This window comes from Parasteatoda tepidariorum, chromosome 5, assembly GCF_043381705.1.
Source record: "Parasteatoda tepidariorum isolate YZ-2023 chromosome 5, CAS_Ptep_4.0, whole genome shotgun sequence".
NCBI classification, from domain to species: domain Eukaryota; kingdom Metazoa; phylum Arthropoda; class Arachnida; order Araneae; family Theridiidae; genus Parasteatoda; species Parasteatoda tepidariorum.
Window position 1 is genome coordinate 75,354,493 of NC_092208.1, and position 25,852 is coordinate 75,380,344.

The window sequence follows — 25,852 nt, forward strand, 5'->3', positions numbered from 1 at the left end:
TTTTTTCTAAATAAATTAATCCTCAACTTGCTTTGGCCTCTTTGGTTGATATTTTGCACCCTTTTCTAAAAGCTTTGATTCCAAATTTCGAATCTATAAGCTGTTATAACGAAATTCGCATTTTTTCGTAATTATTCGTTTTTTTTTTTTTTTTTTTTTTTTTTAAGCTTATAGGTTCGCAACTAATGTACAGTGCGCAAAAAGAAAACTCTGAATAACTTTGGATCAAATAATCGGATCTTTACGTTCTAGATTGTAGGAGGTGAAAAGATATCTAAGGAATTAAGATATTTAAAATTTGATTTCTCAGGAACCATACAACCAATTTCGCTTAAATTTTGAGTATTGCTATGCAAAATAACATTCTTGAAAAAAATTATATACCTTACAGTTCAAAAAATTTTCGACTATTATTAAATAAAACAATAATAAATATTATCAGAAAGTTATTATTATTATTTTTTACATGGAATTATCTTTGGATAACCGAATTTCATAATTGTGTGCAAGAATTTTTCAATTCTCTGAAAAAGTTTTAGAAATATGGCGAAATACGCGAAAAGTAAAATTAACATTAAGGGGTTCAAACTTTGAGCCGTTATTGAGAAAATATTTCCCAGACTGCGGCTACCCTCTGTATTTTAAATCTGAATTGGTCGAAGAAAAGGTTTTTTTTATTCAGGGAAAGTACGTTTATGTGTTTGATTTTGGTAACTTCAAATATCGTCTGCACTAATTTCTTAGCATATTTGAGATCACCTGCTCCAATCATTACGATTGAGTTCTAGAACTTGAAGATCCGATCATTGGCACAAAAGTTACTCGGGGTGATTCGTTTATTTAATCATTTGTTTATTTCTTTTGCGTACTGCACAATTTATAAAACAGTTTATGAAATCTTTTTTCATAGACTATTATCATAGAATAAAAGTATTTACGAGATAAATACTGCGAAGAATACTAGAAATTATTTTTTTTACTCATTAGAATGACAAAGAATTCACTTCAAAACCGTTTCTAAGACGGGGGTGGAAAGATATGTTTTGAAACCAAAACCACATTTCTTTTAGTAGTAAAGAAGAAGGAAAAAAAAACAATTTTGTAGCCTAAAACAAAACCAGTCACTCCTCATAATAAATAATCACAAATCTCACGCTTGTGCCAGAACATGAATGGCAAATCTTTTCTCTTTTCGCTAAGAAAAAAAAAAAAGGCTAACGGACTCAACTTTTGCCTGTCACTTTTAACGGTGTTTCGCTTCACCCCGTGCCTACGCATCTATTACTCGTCTACGATTACCGGTTGTTTTTCAAATAAAGCCAAAAATCGTCGCCAAATGTTCCCTTTCTTTCAAATTTATTAATTTATAGTTAACAGAAATAACTTAAGACCAAACATAAACACAAACAAATTTGTAGCCAACCGAAATGAAATTCTGGGTGACCATAAATAAAAATAAAATTTCATTTATTTATTTATTATTATTATTATACATATATATTTGGTGAATCATATTCAAATTTTTTGCTTTCAAAAAAATACAATGCTTTGAAAGTTATANATAGTTGTAAAATAAATAAAACTTAATAAATCTTATTTGATTTAATATTTATTTCTGTATTTAAAATTATTAAGTTAACTGCTCTTCTGGATTAAAAATTGTAATTCTACGAAAATAAGACTTAGAAAAATTGCAATTTTTGTAAGTAAACAAATCAAATGGTAAATTTGGTTAATATTTTTTTTTTACTTCGTGTGTGTGTTAAAGTAAATTTTAGTCAAATTTTTCAAGCTAAAAACTAAAAAATATGCATTTTTTAAAAAAAAATAATGAACCCAAAAGCATTCTATGAGAGTAGATAATTTCAAGCAAACAATTTGGAAACATGGACTTAAGCAGAGCAGTAGACTTCTTAATTATTAATTTGAACTAAAAAAAATATTTTTTCTATAGGGGTTTGGAAAATCATGTAAGTAATGAGTAATTTTTCTTCTACCAATTCTTTATGTTACAAACTTTTAGGTATGAAAAATTCCTGAAGGCACTTGAAAAACCTTTTATTTGGTGTTCCCTCCCTCCCCCCGTTATCTTAGGAATATATTTTCCCTGATTAAATGGGGCTAAATGTTGAAGATTTTACTTCATATATAAATATAACAACGATTTAAAAAAATCGACATTAAAAAAGGTGTACTAGAGACATGAAACTTCGTAAATAAACCAGTATGTTGCTGTGAGGAGGTACAAAGATTTGCTTTCCCTATTCGTTGAGTTATAAATTGAATTGTAAAAATTTACAAAAAGTATGAGATTAAGAACAAAAAGCTTTTTCTAGGATTCTTAAAAAAAACATGAATATCAGCTATTTTCCGTTATTTTTGAAAAGAATTAAAAGTTTTTTTTTTCAAATAAAAAGTAAACGATATTTTTTAGTGTAAGTTGTGCAGCGTAAACATTAAAATACGGAATGGTTTCTTTCCTTCTCAGTTAAAAAAAAAAAAAAAACTTTTGAAATATGTTATTGTTAACAATTGGGTTAAAATTACGTTAAATTTAAATTAATTTAGTTAAATTTACTCGAAAAATTAATTAATTCACCAAAGTCAAAATAAGCGTTAAAAATATTCTTGATAATAAAACGTAAATTGTATGGATAAAATACGTTTGTATTTTGGTTAAAATAACATAAAATTTACGTTAAGTGTATTCCCTATAATAAAAATAAGCGTTAAAAGCACGTAAATAATCATGGTAAAAGAAAAAACGAATTAATATAACCGAAAATAAACGTGAATAGTTTGATCAAAAAAACGTGAAATTGGTCGCGAAATTCACCATAGTCAAAATAAGGGCAAAAAATGGGCATTTTTACGTTAAAAATAGCCCAAATTTTAACGTTTATTCAACGGATTCGATACTACCACTTGAAACGGAAATAAACGTTCGGAAAAAACGTTTTTTTGTTCTTAACCTCGTGGCATTTTAACGTTATTTTCACGTAATTAATACTTTTCTCTGCTGCATGGGATCAAATTTGTTTAACTGAAATAAGAATAGTTAAATCTTTAAGAGCTCATGAGTTAGACTTACTTATGGGGTTTGTTAGTTTTGAAGTCTAGAATTCTAATTTAAGTGGTTATTTATTTAATGTTTCCTCTACTATTAGGTAATACGAAATTCTGAAAATACTGGAAGTTTACTATAATAATGGAATAGTGCTGCAAGAATGGAAACAACCATTCCTTTAATTGTAAAATATGGAAAAAAATTTCTATGTCAGAACAGTTCGTTTTGAAAAATTTAATCCTTTAGAAATAGTGTTAATTTCACCTCTGCAAAATTTGTACCCAAAGCAAGCGAAAGTAATGAGCTGGGTACAATTTTAATAACAGTATTTTTATTAGACCTGAAAATAACCACCTGCCACGTGGAGAAATAACGAAAAAATAGGTTCGCAACTGATGAACCGTGCGCAAATAGAAAACTCTGAATAACCTATAAGATCAAATATTCAGATCTTTACATTCTAGGTTCTAGGAGGTGAAAAGATACTTAAGGAATAAAGATATTTAAAATGTGATTTTTCAGAACCATACAACCAATTTCACGCAAATTTTGAGTATTGCCATGTAAAATAACATACTTTAAAATAATGTAAAAAATTATATACCTTACAGTTCAAAAATTTTTCGAGTATTTTGAAATAAAACAATAAAAAAAAATATTATCTGAAAGTTATTATTATTATTTTTTTTGCAAGGAATTATCGTTGGATCAACGAATTTCATAATTGCGTGCAAGAATTTTTCAATTCGCTTAAAAAGTTTTAGAGATATGACGAAATACGCGAAAAGTAAAATTAACATTAAGGAGTTCAAAGTTTTGAGCCGCATTCCTGACGAAAATATTGGGAAAATATTTCCCAGACTACGGCTACCCTCTGTATTTTAAATTTGAATAGGTCGAAAAAAGTTTTTATTTTTTTATTCAGGGAATGTACGTTTATGTGCTTGATTTTGGTAACTTCAAATATCGTCTGCACTAATTACTTAGCATATCTGAGATCACCTGCTCGAATCATTACGATTGAGTTCTAGAACTTAAAGATCCGATCATTGGCACAAAAGTTATTCGGGGTGATTCGTTTATTTAATCATTTGTTTGCTTCTTTTGCTTACTGTACAATTTATAAAAACAATTTATGAAATCTTTTCTTATAGACTATTATCGTAAAAGAAAAGTATTTACGAGATAAATACTACGAGGAATACTAAAAATTATTTTTTTTTTACTCATTAGAATGACAAAGAATTCACTTCAAAACCGTTTCTAAGACGGGGGTGGAAAGATATGTTTTGAAACCAAAACCACATTTCTTTTAGTAGTAAAGAAGAAGGAAAAAAAAACAATTTTGTAGCCTAAAACAAAACCAGTCACTCCTCATAATAAATAATCACAAATCTCACGCTTGTGCCAGAACATGAATGGCAAATCTTTTCTCTTTTCGCTAAGAAAAAAAAAAAAGGCTAACGGACTCAACTTTTGCCTGTCACTTTTAACGGTGTTTCGCTTCACCCCGTGCCTACGCATCTATTACTCGTCTACGATTACCGGTTGTTTTTCAAATAAAGCCAAAAATCGTCGCCAAATGTTCCCTTTCTTTCAAATTTATTAATTTATAGTTAACAGAAATAACTTAAGACCAAACATAAACACAAACAAATTTGTAGCCAACCGAAATGAAATTCTGGGTGACCATAAATAAAAATAAAATTTCATTTATTTATTTATTATTATTATTATACATATATATTTGGTGAATCATATTCAAATTTTTTGCTTTCAAAAAAATACAATGCTTTGAAAGTTATATAATTAAGTTTTACGGAGCATTTCTTTGAGGTAAAATATTAGTGGTTTGTCTACTAAATTCAAAAAATAAATAAAAATTTCAAAAAGAATTAAAAAAAAAAAGAAAAAAAAAACCACAAAAATAAAAGAAAAAATATATGATGGCCGAAAGTGTTTGAAATATATTTATTGACCATTAGTGTAAAAAGTGTTATTGTTATTAGATATTGGTACACACAGAAAATAGTTTTATGCAGTCATCGCATTTCATGAAATGCTGTTTGAAGAATCATTACTTTTTATACCAGTATGACCCACGAAGAGGTATTTTTAATTTATTACAACAATTTCTTCGAAAATACCCTTCTATAAGAACTAAAAATAAGGTTAAGTATCAGTATAAAACAATTCACAGAATAAATCCAAGCTCCGTTTTCACTTTTATAAATTTCTCCTCAATCATATCATGTAATGTCAGAAATACTGTGGATTTAAAATTTTTTGCCATTACGTAATATTCTGAAACTGTAATAAAAAGTTCTAGAACAGTTTTCTCTCAATGATTATTCAGAAATTTATAATGTTTGACTTTTTATTTTAACAAATTAAGTTTTACAAGGAAAAAATACATTAAATTTTTTTCTATTAATTACTTATGAAGAAAACAAGACTGGTTATGTTTATTTAAATTTCTTAAAATATACCATGAACGCCTGATGAAAGGGAGGTTCGCTTGTTTCCGAAAAGAGTAACTGTATATCAAGAGTTCGCGGTGAGATCTAAAAAGTAGTAATAAATGCATTTTATAAATCAATTCTTATTTTTCTTTTTTTTGAAAATGAAAATGGTTAATTTTTGTCTTGACATGAAAATGAACTAAAGAAACAAAAAAAGGATTGATAAATGGCAAGAGAAAGTCCTTAGCTATATTTTAAAGAACTCAGGAACATCAACGTTAAATTTAGCAACGTTTATTATTTATTAATAATTGTTCAATCATTAATTGTCAAACATTAATTGTTGACGCATTCTCTAATTTAAAACTATTAATTGATCCAAAATTTTGAGCTTTTCCAAATTTTATTTAATACTCCATTTAGTAACTTTTAACTTTTCAACTGTATGACATGCAACTTAGGTTAGTTACATTTTACCTGTTACCTTAATTATAGCTTAATATTAACTCATCTTTCCATCTGTAATTGCTCACCATCCACTATATTTTCAATTTTATGTTCTTTTATGTTTTAAATTCTCCGTGTTATAATTATGTTTGTAATCTATCAGTACTCCCTGGATGCCCCCTGACGTTCCATATGATTTCAGAATTTTTAAGCGTTCAAAAAATTTTATATTGCTCTTCAAAAATTTCTTATTTACAATCGGTATAGTTTTTTGACATAGTTGAAAGAATAAGTCTGGTCGAAAAATATATTTCAAATTTATAATATGATTTTAAAAATAAAGTTTAGTATCTAGACTAAAAGTCTGTGATAAAGCGTAAAAAAATTATGACATAGTCGATGTACTTATTTTTTTCTTTACTATGACAACCTACTAACTGCATTTCATTCTCAAAGTTGTAATAAAAAGTTGAATATATTTTCTACTTCAAAACTCTCTCTGCCAAGTTATTCATGAGGGATTAAAACCGCCGTCTTAGCACAAAAGAAATAGTGCCAAATATGGGAGGAAGACTGGCTTATTTGATTACAATGGAGGATAGATTTTCTTTTCCTGTAGCTCGAAACGTCCCTTGCAATGCGGATCAACTTGCTCTCTAGTTTTGGAAATCAGTAAGTTTCTTTCAATTAATAATGCAATTTCTTCTTAAAATTTAGGTTAAACGGTTTTGTAAAATGAAACTATGATTTTATAAACTACACTCTTCATCAATTGAAGCTCGGAGGTAAAAAACATTATCATAAAAATTTAGTTCAATAAAAAACTAGTGAATATTTAAGCTAATTTATTATCCTTTCCAAATTGTAATTACAATTTTAATTTTTTAAAATTTGCATTTTTATTTTGAATCACTTAAATAACTAATTCAATTACTAATTTTAAAAAAAAAAGATGTACATTTAAAAAATAACAACTAAACCATTTTTATTTAAAAAAATTCAAAAAAATTTTTTTTTGACAATAGTTAGTTGAATACTCAGTTTTAAGAATAAATTGCATACAATTTAAAAAATACTTATGAACTTTTGCATTGACGTTCAGTTCTGATTTTATAACATTAATTTCAGTTGGCTTAAATTGTATATTTTTATTTCATTTATTAATTTTTTGAGAAGATAGAGATGAGAACTTTTGAAGCTGATTGAAGCCAAGTTCACCTATATTTCAGTGAGCACGTCTATCAAAACTATTCCTAATACTGCTTTACATATTTTAATTATGCTAATGAAGTATAGAAATAAAATGCAGTAATAATTAATTAAACTTTTATGTTTAATTTTGATAAATTTTATTTCCCTTACTGTAATAATTACACCATAATTCTATTTTGGATAATTACACTATAATTCTGCCATAGATTTAAAAAACTTTATAGTACATAAGATAAATTACAATTACAACTTTAAGTACTAAATTGCTTTGAGTAATAAAACAGTGCTCATGCTTTCACGATCGAAAAGGCTGTTTTGGCATTTCCGATTTCAAATTATTGAATTTTATTACTCCCAAGAATCATAATCTCGTGATTTAATCATACTGTTTATAATCATACAAAATCATTACTAATGTGAATATCGTTAATTAATTGAGAGTATGATAAATAAATTGTTTAAACCTGAATTGTTTAATATACCAAGAATTTTTGTAAAATTGATCAGACATAATGGTTATGAACTGAATATAATAAAAAAAATATTTCAAACAAATTTTAAAAAGCAATGATTAAATTTCACGATTATTTATAAAATTCGTTGAATTCGTTTAGATTAAAGAATATTTTTTTAAAATCCTATTTCTTTAATTTTAAAAGTAGTATTTAGACTATTGAGGCCAAAAAATTTTATTGCTTGTTAAAAGTTGATTAAATTTTCCTGTATAGTTCTAATGGATTTCATTTTCTTCACAATACTAATGCGTATTAAAAGGGGAGGTAGGCAATAATATAATTTTATTACATTCTGCAGTCATTCATTAAAACATTTTTTATTATACTTAAGATAAATTACAATTGAAAATTTAAGTACTTCTGCTTTGAATAGAAAACAGTGATCGATTATGGGCGTCATGAGTTGTATGTCCAGATAATTAGAAATCTCTATAAATCCCTTCAATATTTCAGTAAAATAAGGAAATATTTCACGAACCAATAAGGATTTGAATTCATCCAAGTTAAAATCAAAAATTTATACGAATTTTTTTTTCTTATATAAACGTACTATTGTGATTGTGTGTTTAAATTTCGTCCCTCTCAAAAAGTGGACTCCTCCGACACCCCTTGTGCTCGTGCTTTTTGAGAATCGAATCTGTGGACATATCCGATAGTCCGATTTACAATAAAAAAACAAGCTTTAAATATAAAAATATTTTCCCTGCTTGGTAAATTTTTTTTAACCAAAACGAATGTAAAATAAATTTTTCACTTAAAATAAAAATTGCTAACTAGATAAATGTACAAGACCTTGCTGTACCTTAGGACTGCAAGATGTTGAACCCTAAATTATTTAATTTTAACTAATATTAGGTCAAGTTCACAGTTTATAATTTTAAGACAATAATACTAAGACAGTTAATAATTTTAAGGCTTATAAATTAAGAAAATACTTTCGACAGAAATATTATCAATAAAATAAAAGTTCTCCGTTTAAATCTAACACATGAAAAACATTTAATGCCTTATAATAATGAATGGAGCAAACACATAATTTAATAAATCAACGAAAATGGTGAATATGGCATGTACTCTAAAAGTTATGTTACCAATTTGATTATGTAAATATTTAAGAGAGGAGATATTTGGTTTCTGGGGAAAATAAGCTGTTTTAGAAAAAAAGAAAAGAAAAATTACTTATTGAACTTAAGTGCACGCATCGAAGATGTATATGTTAGTACAAGTTCACCGCTTTTGAGTTCGTAATATGGGAATTAAAGTAATTAATTAAAATATTATAATAATGCATCAAAATAAATATAAGCATAAAATATAACCTGAGTAATACCTATAGTTAAAATGTTGCAACTCATTAAAACACATTCCCTTTTATCTAAAAGATATCGAAATTATTAAAAATTATGCATATGTTGAACCATGGAACGTGTTGCAAACTACAACATGCTTCCTATTGTTCCAAGGTACACCACAACACATAATTTAAATTAAGTCAAAATAATGCTCAATCCAAATAAACAATCATTATTTTCTCGAATTAAAACGTTTAAAAACCTTCTCTTTTATAACTGAATGAAATCCTGTTGAATAGTTTTATAAATTTATATTCAGAAAAAGAGAATACGATGGGAAAAAAGATCACGTTTGGGTGATGAAATTTTCTTTCTCTCTCCAAGACTTAAATTCAGTGCTCCCAGGATGATAACTTTTGCTGTAATGTCATCTATTTATTTAATTCGTAATCCTAACGGTGCTATAAGGTCTTCAGAAATTCTCAAGGTCCTAAGCACTCTACCCTATGTATTGGTTCAAACTAGAACACTGCATATCAACCCTGCTATAATCTTCTCAATCAATATATAACGCATAAGAATATACACGAAAAGTATTTAAGGGATAAAAACTACTGTACAAAAATTACTAGCAATTAAAAAATGCGTTTTTGCAGGGAAATTTTGACGGATGAGAAGAATTGGATTAAAATTTTTGATTTTCTTAGTCAATACGAGATTTCAAAACAAAGAACTTATTTGAAAAGAAATTTCCCCTATACACCGTGACCGTAGAGTGTTAGATTGAAATTTTTGATTTTTATTGTCAATAACAGATATCTAAACAACAAACTTATTTGAGAAGAAACATCCCCTATACACCGTAGAGTATGGATAATAGGAGAATGAATTCCGTTCCCCAATGCCCTATGCCCTCATCTTAAATCCTGATTTCGCTAAAAACAAACAACATTCTTTTCAGGAATCTCTTCCAGTTGGGATGAAGAACCTTATCCATGCATATTACGCTTGCATAATTTTGCGACGGACTAAGTATTATTTCCGAGGGCTGTCTGACTGAGTATGTTGATGGGATGATATTCATTGGTATTTGATTTATTGACAAGTTAATTAAATTCACATTCGCTTTCTCAAAAGGGAAAAACGCCTAGATCATTTTTCCCCATCTGAAATCCCTGTGTCGAAAAATGTACGGGTAGTAAAAATTATGAGTCAGACAACAGTTGTTTGCAAGAAGATCATTGTATTATGAGAATCTAGTGACAATTCAAAGAGTTCACCACGCGTATGGAAAACGACCACTGTGTGTGAATGGGGAAATAAGTTACGATGAGGTTTTTAGGTTCGCACGAGTCCTATCTAGGGTTCACCTCGAGGAGTCAATGGAAGTTAATTTATTATTATTTTTTTCCTTTCTAGCAATGGTAAGCATTATAATTGTGTGTATTTCAGTAGGAAAAAAGAGTAAAGTAAATAAAATTGTTGAGAAATATAATTAAGTTTCTGAAAGATTACTTTCGAGGCTTTAAAATATTTAGATTTATTTTTTTGTGTGATGTCTTGACTAAAAAGTTTATTTTTTCGATCTTAAGCAATAAAAAGATAATAAAAATCCTCAAAGACAATCGGCGATGTTTTTATTTATTAAAAAAGAGAAAAACATGAATAAGTTTATGGAATGAAATAGATTATCTTTAAATGAAAAAGATGCATAAAATTAGTGTTTAAGAATAGGTAGAGAAAAAGAACAGCAATATTTTTAAAGAAAGGAAATTTAAGTTTAACTTTAATTCCTATGAATGAGTAAAATATTTAGTAAAGTAGAACACTTTATTTAATTTGAGTTAAAACGTAATTTCGTATCACATCTGGGCTGAGATCAGTACAAAAATTATACAGCTTTACAAACTTAATTGTTGGATTTATAATGGCTTTTATAAATTTAACTACTATAAATTTAAACTTATAAAATTGCAGGGAAAACATTGAGGGGACCGGAAAGTAGTGTCGTTTCAGCGCATTAAATATTCGTTGGTCTTGAAAACCAATTCATCTTTTTCGATTCTTTTTCGATCCGGCATTGAAAAGGTTGTTGCTAACGTGGGTGAATACATTATTGATTAAAAACAAAATCTTGATAAAAAATATCAAATGCACCGAAACGACATTACTTTCCGGTCCCCCTTATATAAGTTAAAAAATTCAGTGAAAGTAGAATAATCGGCTAATTTAAATGGAATTCATTTAACTTATACTATAGATAAAAAGAAATAGTTGTTTGTTGTCAAATTTTTTTTTTTCTTCTTCATCCTGTATCGCGGCATCCCCTTATACAAGTTAAAAAAAGCAGTGAAAGTAAAATAATCGGCTAGTTTAAATGAAATTCATTTAACTTATACTATAGATAAAAAAGAAATACTTGTTTGCTGTCAAAATAATTTTTTTCTTCTTCATCATGTATCGCGACATCCCCTTATACAAGTTAAAAAAGCAGTGAAAGTAAAATAATCGGCTAGTTTAAATGAAATTCATTTAACTTATACTATAGATAAAAAGAAATAGTTGTTTGCTGTCAAAATAATTTTTTTTCTTCTTCATCATGTATCGCGGCATCCCCTTATACAAGTTAAAAAAAAGCAGTGAAAGTAAAATAATCGGCTAGTTAAAATGAAATTCATTTAACTTATACTATAGATCAAAAGAAATAGTTGTTTGCTGTCAAAATAATTTTTCTTCTTTTTCATCCTGTATCGCGGCAATCTATTAAGATCTTGTAATTCTTAAAGATCTTGCAGAGTAAAAAATCAAATTTTTCAATGTGGACCTAAAATTTCTAAAATTAGAACAGTAATAAAGAAAAAAAATTCTGAATTATTGAGGGGGACACACCTAACCCATTTTCTGCTTTTTTTTAAAAAAAGGAGTTGCATACACTGCTTGCGTCTAAACTACACTAAACTAAATTACGCATAGTTTTTGACTAAAGTAAAAAAATAGAAGCTATTATGTGTGAAACTTTGATAAAGAAAAAATATTATATATACATATGATAAATATCTTCCAGCTGTACAACGTGACAAAAAAAAGAAGAAAAAAATAACTATTTGAGTAACTAACTTTTGATTTAATGCTTGCATTACTAAGATTCAATCTCAATATTTCGAGTGCTTAGTCTTAGATATGCAAATTAATAAATACAGACTATATTTTTAGTAATGAAATCTACTTACATCCCTTTTAATATAAGCATTCTTTCTTCTCGAAAGTATTGAATTCTTAATTCTCAAAAGATAGGAGAGAGGGGTATCTTAATTTGGAAATCAAACAGGAGAGCAATATAAGTTTTGAAAAAGCATTTAAAAAAAGATTTTTAAATTTTTGTTCTAAAGAGCTATTCCATAGATTCCTTGCAAATTTTGTATGCCTAATAATTCCTATTTTTTTCGATCACTTGTAAATTAAACAATAAAAATGATAAATAAATTTTTAAAAAAAATTATATGAAATAATCTTTGGGTGTACAAGTTTTGTAATTTTGCACAAATCTTTTTTTGATTTCCTTTATATGAACATGAATTTATCATTAAGAAGCCATAACTTTTAACTGATTCCCTGGCTAATCTATTGGGACAATATTTTCTGGATTACGGCTGCACCCCATATTTTGAGAGTCAAGAATCCAAATCCATCAAAAATAGAGAATGTTTATTCAGAGAAAGTTCGTTTATGTGCCTGATTTCGTTACTTAAAATATTGTCAGCACTAAATAATTAGGATAACTATTGTAAAGCCCTCGATCTATTTAGATTGTGTCCTAGCACGAGAAATCTGATTATTAAATCAAAAGTTATTCAGGATGTTAGTTTTTTCTCTGCTCTGAACCAGAAATTGTGGAAGCGCGGCGTATAAATTCTTTGATTGTACACTGCACCAAGAAACGGACCACCCAGAATAACTTTAGATTTAATAATCCGATTTTCAGGATCTAGGACTCAATTTTAATGGTTCGAGGGGGATATGCTAATATATACGGGGGATGTGCTAATTAATAAAAGTGCAGACGATATTTTAAGTTACGAAATCAGACATAAAATGTACTTTCTCTGAATAAACATAACTCTTTTTTCAACGAATTCGGATTTCTGACCCCCGAAATATAGGGGGTAGCCGGAATCTGATAAATATGGTCCAAATAGTATGGTCGGGTGAGCGATTCAAAGTTTGGACCCCTTATTGTTAATTTTACTTTTTGCGCATTTTGCCATATCTTGAGAACTTATTATTGAATTTAAAAAAAATTAGCTAGCAGTTATAAATTTTTTTTGTCCCAAGACAATTTTAAGCAAAAAATAACTTTTAATAAATTTTTACTATTTTATTTAATAATGGTTGAAACAATTTTGAATTGTATGGAAAAAAATTTTTACATCTTTTTAAAATTATATAATTTTACATGGCAAAATACAAAATTTGAGCAACATTGGTTGTATAGTAACAGGGAAATTGAATTTTAAATATACGACTTTTCTAAGATTTGATTTCTCAGGAGCTATTCAACCGTTTTCGCTTAAATTTTGTCATATGTAAAATTAGATACTTTAAAATGATGTAAAAATTTTTCTACCCTACAATACAAAATCTATTATTAAATAAAATAATAAAAAATAATAAATATCTACTAAAATGTATTTTTTTGCATGCAATTATTTTTGGAGAAACTAATTTTATAGTTGTGTGCAAAAAATTTTCTATTTGCTTCAAAAATTCGCCAGACAGGGCGAAATACGTCAAAAGTGTAAACACTCCTGACCAAACTATGGGGACCATATTTCCAAGCTTGCGGTTACTTCCTATATTTTAGTATTCAGAAATCTGAATCCGTAGAAAAAAAGGTATGTTTATTCAGATAAAATGGGTTTCTGCGTCTGATTTCGTAACTTAAAATATCGTCTGCACTTATTAATTAGCTGGTTTGAGTTCACCCTTCCGAACTATTAAGATTGAGTCCTAGAACATGAAGATCTAATCATTAGATCAAAAGCTTTTCAGGGTGGTCCGTTTTTTTTTTTTTTTTTTTTTTTGCGCACTGTACGTATAAAAAAATTAACAGTTATTATTTTTTTTATTACAGTTACATGCTTTACCCTGTACAGACACAAAACAAGTTTATAAAGTTAATGTACTATATTGGTCCCCAGAAATTTACCTTTCGATAAATAAAGAGTAGGCTATAAAACAAACCTGCAATGAACTTTATAATTTTTATCAAAATAGAGCGATAAATTTCGTAATTTTATGCCTTCTAACTGAAATTATTAATAAAATATTGATAAAAATATTAATAATGAATATTAATAGAAATTATTAATATTTTTATTAATAAATATTAATAAAAATATTAATAATATATTAAATTTCTCACCAAAATATATTATTTTATTGTAAACATTGTTTACAATTAAATTTATATGAATAAAAAAAATCAAAATAAAAAGTAATATTTCTAAAAGCCACATTTTTGTAGTGGAAAATAATAATTAAAAAACAAAAATTTGAAAAACGAGAAACGTGGGGCGCATGAAATACATAACAGTAATGTTATATTTGTGTGTGTATGTGTGCTCATGAGAATATGTGAATGCATATCTGTAATTGCAATTGTATCTGAATGTGGATGTGTATGTGGAATATGTTTGTGTATATGCATGTGTATGAGGATGTATATGTGGACGTGTATGTGGCTGTGCATGTGTATGAGTAAGAAAATGTGTATACGTATGTGTATAGGTACTGTTATGTATTTCATGCGCACCACGTTTTTCGTTTTTCAAAATTTTGTTGCTTAATTATTATTCTCCACTACAAAAATGTGGTTTTTAAAAATATAACTTTTTATTTTGATTTTTTTTTTGTACTCCCTTCCAAAATCTCAATTTTTTCACTCACTGTACACAAAACTTTTCAACTGACATGTGACACATGTGACACACACATTTGAAATAATCGAATCGACAACAAAAGACAATCGCAAAAATATTAATTTTTCTTTAATTTTATTTTTATTTTACTTTGTATGTCTTTTTTCCCTTCATTTTCATGCATTGTCATCCAATTCTGAACTATGTGCAAAATTTGAAGTCTGTAGCTAGTCGGGAAGTTAGTTTAAAATCGATTACAAAATTCCACCGAACAGACATACACGAAGGCAAGTTGATATAAACGTGGTTATAAAAATACTTCTTCGAATGAAAATTTTTAACTCTATCATGGGCAAAACTGTCATGATGTAAAACTGTTTCTTTTATTTCTATTAATAATAAGATCTACTAACATTGTAATAGCTATTCTATCTTAAACTACGTGTTTTTTAATGAACCACTTTTTATTTCGCAAAACTTTACTTTGTAAATAAATGAAGACCCCAGTTCTCATAGTTCAAATTTTTCGGCCCCACAAAGGGTTAAACTTCAACTAGCTTCCATTCTATATCTTTAAAACTAATTCAATTATTAAAACTGAAAAAAAGAAATGGCCCGTTTTCAACTACGGTCTGCTGACTCTTTCTCAAAGAGAGATTTTTTTATTTTGCGTCAATTGCCGCTGTTAAGACGAGCTTCAATTGACAGTGAAAGCTGAGCATCAATTGAGGTCAATTTCAGCAAATTGTCCCAGCATTAGATCATATGCTTCTCCTCACCCAACTTCCTGTTGAGTTTCAAGCAAGGGATTGAGGGTTGAATTTCCATTGAGCAGGTGTAAATTGCCATGTAATAACACTTGATTGGTGGCCCATTTGGTAGAATTCGCTGCTTTGAGTTCTCCGTGGAAATTGAATAAGTTGCCTTTGCTTTTGGATGGCATGTAACAACTAATTTGGTATTTCAAATTGCGTTGCATGGTGTTTATTTGAAATTCATAGAGTAGACAATGTTCATGCGAAAATGAAAATTTTTATTCATTAATCTTATCATTATTTTTAATTAACTTTTTAAAATAGCCAAACTGACGTAAAATGACCAAATGTAAAAATCCCAAAATACTGTTTGAAAAGATAATTTTTGACAAATTTATTTTCCCATTAGTGATAGGGTGATGGATTTATCAAAATCTGATGAATTATTATCTAGATAACCTTTTAACGCTGACAAAGACTCCGGCGTCTCTTTAATATCTTTTTCAATCTATTAGATTATTGGAATTATATTTGTATTAAAAAATAAAATCCAAAAAAAGTAACTTAAAAAAATTTTTTTTTTCTTCTTTCATATTCAGAAATTTATTAACAAATGATTTTGTAAATTAAAGAGATTTCAATGATAAATATTTCTCTTAGATCTAAATAACTGGAAATAAGTGAAAATTTATAAAATTATTGTTAGGAAGTGAGTCGTGCTTAGATTTTACCTTTAATGCAGAAAAAGTCACCTGCGTATTTCATAACCATATACTATTATAATATTAAATAAAATATTTTTCACTTATTTTAATCTAAACTAATTCAAAATAAAGAACAAAGAGAAAAAAATATTTTTATTAAAAGTTTTGCGTTAAAGGGGTAATCCATATTTAAAGAGTTTGAAAACGTCAAAAATAATTTTTTATTATAGGGAGTACAGTAAAACCTATTAAGTTGACCACTGTAGAGTTCGAAGTTCCTTCGAACTTGCTATGTTTTCAATGCCTGGACATTAACCATAGTAATCTGGGTTAGTTTTATGGCCTTGGTGAGGCTGATAATTTTATGATGATAATGATGATTATAATGATAATTTACAATTTATCATTATGATTATGATGGGTTATCATCGATTGATTGATATTTTATATGATTACTAGCATTCTGAATCTTACAAATTGTATAACACTTACTAAAAAGTATGAAAATTTGAAACTTGGGAGCACGTCATATTTTGAAAAGCATTACGCTATGCTTCTTTGTATTTATTTATTCAAAAATGTCGAATGCAGAAGCAAGGCTATTGGGCATAGAGAAATGAACTTTTCGCGATTGTCAAAAGTAATTTGATGATTCATTATGATTCTTTCCAAGCAATTTCTCCTGGCACATTTCCAAGTTGTAAAAAGAAAAGAATAAATAAATATATCTGCGAATTCTCTGTTACAAATTAATTTCCCTAATATTATTAAGCTCTTAATCACTTTTTATTTTGAATAACGGCCTTTTTTATATTTACGCTGCACCAACCAGGTCTCTGCTTTCACATTCTCGGCAAACTGCTCCTCATTTATTACTACATTACTATGTAGTTCGGCGTCTATTTTCAGTCTGATATTATTTTGTTATTTCAAGGATCATAAAATTAAAATTTTAAAGGTGAAGGAATATATAAGTGTAATAATATTCATCTGTATTATAACTTATCTATTAACTTAACCATGTAAATAAGCAGGGTGAAAAATATGTAATAATAATAAAAGCATGGAAGTTTTATCATGTATATTAAATATATTATAAAGGATATTAATAAAGTGTATGGATTATAAAACTCTGTAGTAAAATTTCTTATTAATTGGTCAATTTAATCTTGGATTATCACCCTCGTAATGTAGTTTGAGATGTAACGAGGGTACTTATTTTTGCATCTATTTATGTAGAGTATTGCCAAATTAGACCGATAAATTCAGCGGGATGGTAAAAGACATCGAGAGGAAAAAAATAACCATACAACATGGGTCGAAACCACATTGAACGGGAAAAAATGTCGAAAAATCCATGAAATGTTTCAACTTTAGGCTTGAAAACAACTGCAAAGGTTATTACAAACTTGTTGACAACAAAAAGATTTACATCATTAATTGTAACGAAAATTGCTCGAAGTGCCACCTGCTGACGTGATTATACAGTCTACAACGACGTAAAACCGATTCCTGGATGACATGAGGATACCAGGTGTGATTAAGATGTGTGCGGACCGAAGAAGATCCGGGTTATGAGAACCTTTGGTGTGGCCACAGTCGTCGGATATACTAATGAGTTATAGTGATCCTATAGAAAAAAAAATACATGAATTTTTAAGTTAAGGTAAGGGTTAGGACTAAACCTCAACTCACCTCTACCTTTCATCTCCTCTAGATTCAGAGCCTACGTGCGGTTTTCTCTATTTTGATTATCTCAACGCGATTTGCTACTCTATGTTATTCAGTTTTCAGCCTCAATGTCTTTTACCACCTATTTGAATTTTCTGGTCAAATTGTGGAACACCCTGCATTAGTCCCTGTAAGGTTTTAATAAATATACTTTTAAATTTAAAATACCTGTGTTTAATAAGTATAATGAGTATCATAAAATGATATTTTTATTTGTTGCATTTCATCAATTATTCCCATGCAATTATATTCCGATAATTACATGGGAATATGCAATGATATTTGGAAATGATATTTTTACTCGTTGTATTTCATCACTTATTCCCATGCAATTATATTCTAATCTTATACTGGAACTTTAAAAACAAATAAATTTAATTGTTGTTATAGAGGCTCAATAGACCACCTTTCAATGAATATAATGAAATAAAAAATATATTTTAAAATATGAATTAGTTTCTTAATAAATAAAGATCACATATAGATAACCATAGAGAAATTATTTGTCTGAATGAGATCTTTAACATGAATATTACCATATCAACATCTGAAAAAAATTTTTTGATTAACATTTGATAAAAATCTAACATAATTTCATAAAAAGAGTTTTGCAATTATCGTGTACTGCAGTAGAAAGGAAATATTTAGATTTTATATAAAAAAAAATTATCTATTTTAAAATTAAAAACAAAATTAAAGCCTGAAGAAGAAGAAAAGAATTAGCACAGAATGCTCGGTTAAAAAAAAAAGAGAACTATAACTTGTCAATATTTTCAAGACTACTTTTACAATTCATGTTTAAAAAAAATCTTAATGCTTTTAAGTCTTCTTTGTAGCTGTAATGAAGCTTTAGCTCAAACATCACAATGCTAATAAAAAAAAAAATTTTTTTTTAAAATTTATTTAATCCTAACGTTATTTGTCTAGGAGACCGATTTAAAAAAAAAAAAAGGTTCTATATGGAGCATACACTACTTGTCCATGACCGATGGTAAGTGAAGAAAAAAAGATACATGTATTCAGCCCTAATGGGAAGATAACTGCATTCAAAAACGTGTATCCTTATTACGTAGGCCCATTTTCCAATCAGAGAGGAAATGGAGAGACCTTCAGTTCACAAGATCGGCGACAATGACGTCATTTGCCAAGCAGTTGCGCTTAGATCTTCTTAATTGGTGGGCCAATGATGCTCCTGCGTTAATTTGTACCTTTGGCCATATCTTTGGATGATTTGCTATGGCTCTTCCTAGGGTTAAAACGTTAGAAAATAAATTTTTATTCCGACATGACAGCATTCCTGAGTTTGGGTAGTTGGAAAACGCCTTTACGAATTTCCCATGAAAAATTAAATACCATATATTTTGAAAATGTTCTGTGCGATGGGTGCCTTCAGGAGTTGTCCATTTGCAAAGGATTTAATTTTGTTCACAGGTAATGTTCTAGATTGTCCTTTTTTTTCTCGCAAATACCATAGGAGATAGCTGTTGATAATTATAAATTTATTGCTTTCCATCTGGGTTTAAATTCTATTTTAACCATTATTTTAAAATGTTGTTAGCTATTCGGTGATTTAGTTCATCGTTTTCTATGGGTGGATACATCTAAATCTTGCTTGTAGAACATAATTTTTGTTGTTGTTAGTTTTATGAGATGGTTATATTTGAGAGCTATATTCTATATCATGCCTTAACCCATTTAGGTCAATTTTAATGAGGTATTACTCAAATATGTAGCAGGTTTTGAGTATCAACTGATATCTCAGCTTTGTTTGTAAGATATTTTGAGATATTTCTAGGCGATAAAAAGTTTTAGTGGGCAATAATGAAAAATAATGTAAATGATAGTGAATGCTTGTTTGTTGAATTTAACTGAGATACTTATTTGTGAAAGCTAAATTATAGTAGAAACTGGGAACAAACGAACAATTTATGGACGACTACTGAACATTATGGGTTAAGGCAGTGACTCTTGTGTGAAGAAATTTAGAAACCCTTGGTAGTTCAGGAAATTGTGGTAAATTTGAAAATTTTAAACAAGGAAGGTGGTGGTTTGCCTCTGGAATAAAACACAAAAAACGCTTTGAAAATTTCCAGTTTAGCTTATCATGTTTCAAAATCACTGCTGATAACTTCCGAGTGTAAATATTTTGATTTACTTTATGGCATTGTGAGATTGAATTTAGGATTGATAACTTTAACTGTTTAATGTGTGTTAAAGAGGGAAAAAAACGTTAATAATCGCGTGTCTTCTTGTCAGTATACGAAAACAATAATATATCTTAGCATTCATTATGATCTTATCCCTATAACATAATTCCTTTAGACTGTGGTGTTAAAATAACTTAAATTACATTCATTTCAGCACTTTATACTTATTTTTTTCGTAATTGCTTGTGAGCCGGCATTCTTTAGTATGCTTAAATTTTGATAGTTGTTTTAATAAACTTTGTTTGTAACTATAGTTAGTTAACGTTACTTGATTATATTGCATGAATTCCATCATTTCTGCCATATCGATATAATGAAAATATTTTTAATTGCACACATACTATACACACTTAGTTTTCAAGCAGATATTATGAAATCTAATAGAATATTGGAGAAAGCATTTTTTTAGAAATAGTAACACGGAGTTCAACATTTTTTATCGCTTTTTTAATCTATTAAGACAAATTATATTAGAACTGGTGTTGGAATAAAATTATTTTTAATTATAGAATAGACAATAGAAAATTTTAATTATAGACAATAGAAATATTATACAAAATGGTTAAAGTATTGGCAGTCAGAACTTACGGACTCTGGCTTGACTCTTATCACTGTCTCAACTTGACCTTGTAAGAATACTAAAAACAGTAAAAAGAGGCACTTAGAGTCTTAAATTATAGTAAGCCGCATAAATAACTTTTTAATTATAAAAATAAACAGTTCACTTTTAAAATACATTAAAAATTTGGCATACATTTGAAAGTGTACATTTGTTAAGGCTTAGCCTACATCATGAATTGAATTCTCCCCTGACAAGTAATTTTTAAAGTGCTTTAATATTTTTCTAGTAAATAAATTGAGCTTATCTTCTGTTACACGAGTATAAGTCGATATATAATAAGTCGTGAATGTCTTGCATAAGTCGAGAATATCAAATGGGAAAAAAGCATCACTTCGTCTTAGTAGTTAAATTATTCTATGAAAATCAAAAAATAGTAATGATTAAAAGAAATATTTTTTAAATAACTTTTATAATTTACATCTTATATGCAGTTTTCATTTTCTTTCTCGCTAGAATATCATTTTTTAGCGGGTTCTCAGAAATAATATTGAAATAAGTATTCCGCAAGCACAAATTAAAAATGCAGCTTTTAATACAATGTTTTTTAAAAATATAGCATTCTATAAGTAGATGTTCAATATAATTGTTTATTGAAAACAGGGTATAGGGAAATGACTTTAACCTCACGACCATTATTTTGTCTAAACTGTTTTCTGTGGAGAATATTAGTTGACTCATAACAATTCCCATAACTTATGATAAATCTATTTGGTCTATCTCAAACGAATGTTATATTTTAGCTTGAATTGTGTCTGGAAAATTGTAATGGTGATCACATCATTACCTTTTTCTGTTATATCAAAGAAGTTTATGCTTATGTTGAAATTCAAGAAGACGTGCATTTTTTAACGCTTAGATGATTGAAAAATCCAAGTAGAAAAGTTGTGATCATATGAATAATTATTAAATAGAGCATCAGTTATTATTTGTAGTGAGTCAAGTCAACTTTGATGTGACCATTTTAACCCACGGAAGGAAAATAAAATCCAGTAATATTTTCTAATACGTAACATATTTTTTTTAACCTGGATATCTGAATCGTGATGGCTTAGGGGAAAGAGCGTTAGCCTTCTAATGAGGTGGCCCAGGTTCGAATTCCAGAGGTGACTGGTTGATAAGAATTTTGCTCCCGGCTCGCACAGGCCACAGTGCTAACGAAAATATTATCAGTAGTAGATGGATTGTGGGTTAAGGTCACCTAATCACCTAAATCGGGTTAACTGTGGGTGATTTTTGTGGTTTTCCTCTCCATGGTAAGGAAAATGCAAGTTAGTTCCATCAAAAAGTCCTCCGGAAAGGCTATTTTGTCTTATCCAGGAGTTATCTTGTCTTCTGAGTGTGTTCAAAATTACAAAGCTACTATGTAGAATATTTTGACAATCATAAACTCAGAATGTATTCGGCCGTTTAACTCAGGTTATTTAATAAAATAAAATCCTGTATATTTGTTACCTGAGAAATAGGAGGAGCAAAGTTCCATTTTTGTTTTCTTTCGTGTGTTACTCGTAATTACTTTTTTTTAACATTTACGTTTGAGAGTTAAAAACAAAAACAAAAATTAATAAAGCATTAAAATATACAAAGCAATTTATTTTGAATGAGAGTTATCAACAATTTCTTTTTCAGAGTTCATAGTTGTAGTCCATAGTGATCCACATTTGAACCACGAGTATATTTTTTATTATTGTTCGTAAACAACTTTTTCAATACGTTTTTAAAATCCTTTCAAAACTGTTTGAAACTGTATATTACAAGAAACTTTTTTGAATTATTAATTGGTCATCTAATTAAGTAATTAGAATGTCATTCTGAAATTTAGATTTTGCATTTATTTTTCAGTCAAATTTTTTTTATTTTTAAAAATCACTTCTAAACCATTTTTTTAAGGTGCAATTTTATTTTTATAAAACTATTACTACTGTTGTTCCATTTGATTCAATTACTTGCAACTCAATTATTTTGCTTTTTGTAGGATACAAGTTTAATACCTCAAGAAAAAAAGAAAAAGATAATTGGATATCACTTGAAACAGAACGAAACTAAATTCGTAGGTAAGTTTATTATTGTTATTATTATTTTTACTTTTATCACTAAAATATTTTCATTAAAATTTCACATTTACTGCTTAACTTATATAGATTAGGTAAGGTGGGCAACATGTTACGGGGAATTTTAGAGCATTTAACTGGTTAATGAATGCGACTTTCATGGAAGCAATATAGATTGTATCGTTTTTCTATGTTTAAAATTGTTGACATATTTCATTATTCGTTCGTAAAAAATGTTCATGATTTTTGTTAATGAAACTAATATTAAAACTTAGTAAAAATTTCTATTCAAATAAATTTTTTTAATGCGGCTAGATTTACCAGTTATTTTTATTTACATTATTATGCGTTTTAGAAAATTTTCTCAAATGTGCATATCGATAAATAAAACAAAAATGAAAGATTTATTTTACTGAAAATTATATAGTTGAATTAATTATTTAGTTATTTTAGTGAAAATAGTTTTTTATTTTGTTACTATAGTTTATACTTTTAAAAGCAAACCGCAAAATTGTAAGATATTTTCAAACAACTATTGAAGAAATATTTTTAGAGTCTCCTTAACTTAAATGCATATTTTGAATATTTTTCTTTCAATGAAACATTCATATTTATATTTATTTGATTAAAACAGTAATTTTTTCATTGTTTTTATACAATTAGGAATTCTTTATCGCTTGAAATTTTTAATCGAAATACTAGTACCTGCTGATATTAACCTTAAAAAAAATCTGAAATTATAAAAAGGAAATCAATAGAAAAAATGCAAAGAAATAATTCGAATTGCCAAATACCTAAATCACGATTGAATTAATCTATATCAGAAAAGCACATGAAATATTTAAGTTGCTGATTAACTATTTAAAGCTCTCTAATCAAATCCACTCTTTAGTTCTAATTAAAAAAAGAAGACAACTTTATTGAAAAATATTGAGAAAATTATGTTTATAACTTTTATAATCTGTCCTAATATTTGAATTTTTAAGTTCTTTTTGTACGGCATTCCATTTTTACACTCATTCCATTCTTAAGGATTGCATATCCTCCAACATTTTTTTTCTAGTGGTAGCAAATTAAGCCAGAAATCTTCAAAACAAATAAAACTTTTGTTATAAAGTTATCAAAACTTAATATCATGATGATTTATTTGCTTGATCTTCTGAAGACATCTGTTTAATATATGTTGTGGTTAAAAAAAATTTGATTCTAATTTATTAAAATCTTAAATTGGAGACCAATGAATTTAAGTCTCGAAAAAAGATGGTTAAATGATGTAACGAAAGATTTAATCGCAATGAAATTTTAAAACTGGAAAAAAAAAAGAATTCAGAACAACATTGTTCAGCAAACTAAGGCCCACTGCTTGCTGTTATCAAAGAGGAATTTATTAAAATATTAATACATTATCTTTGCTATTTTTGTTTAATTGGCCTCTACTTTAAGTTTAAATGGCCACTCTGAATATGAAATTAACCAAGAAAATCTCGCATCTCCTCTACTTTTAATGCAATTGAATTATTTTAAGGCACTAGCAATGCTAAGGGAAAATGGAGGACCTGTCACTTTAATGACAATCATTAAGGGAATGTAAAATAAGCTTCAATAGCATTTTCTGAAAATTTAGCATGATGCAGCCACATCAACTCATTAAATGTCATCAAAATGTTAGAAAAAAATTCAATAAATTATGATTGTTATTTATATAAAAATTATTCACTTCTGGGTTACTGTTTATTGAGACTTGCAATAGCGATCACTTGAGTTACATATTTAGATTATTTCGTAAATTCCATAGAAATGACGATTTCTCAATATATTATTACCATAATACAGATGACTTAAAAAAAAGAAGCAAACTATTACAGAAAAAACAAAAGTATTCAGAATCTTATTACTGGGAAACTACAAGATCAAATTACATCAAATACTTTTATATGACTACTTATTTACTTTTATATGACTATTATTTTAAGTATTTAAAATTTTTTTTCTGTAATTTAGAAAGGAGAAATTATTTAGGAAAAAAAGGACGAAGAAAAAAATACACAAATTTTGTGGAGATACATAGTAAGAGATACATATTGCTTTAATGTGAAAAATTCAATCATTTGTGAATTATTAGAATCTTTTTCGGTTTACCTTAAAACTAATTATTTTGAAAATTTGTTTTCATTTAAATATTTTTGCAAAAAAAAGAAAAAAAAATAATAATTAGGATTTATTTCGAAATTTTACTCTATCTTTTTAATGGCTTATAATATGTAATTATTTGAAGGAAACTTATTAGTATGATTCGAGATTTATTATTAGAAAAGTACTTGATATTTATTCTAGTACTTTTCAAAAATACGTCGGTTTTTTTAATCACTGTTTATTGAATTGCTATCGGAATTATAATTAAGTGATGTACTTCGTGTAGTATGTATCTTTTACTTTTTACGTTTGAATAATCTTTGACGGTGCTGTATTTAATTTTTTTCTTCCTTTTATTTTAGGCACCATTAAATTATAATTCTTCAAAAATACATTTTGAAATAATTTAATGAAGAATTTTTTTTGAAATAAGATTTGCCTTTTTGCCTTTATTTATTTTTAGGATAAGTTAAGAATTTTTAAATTGTTTGTAAAAAGCAGATTGAAAAATTTGATAAAGTAAAAGATGGAGAAACTTTTCTGAAAAAGGGCCGAGTAAAAAAAAATTTTTTTTTTAAATTTTTGTTTTGAAGTCTCAATGAATTGTTTTTAAGTATCAAACAGTAATTGCTAATTTTTCCCTAGTAATGTAAAGGAATATATAAATTTTTTTCAAAAATTTAAAAAGCATATGTATAATAATTTTGAATCAAAAACTGTTTGACGTTTGGCACAAATT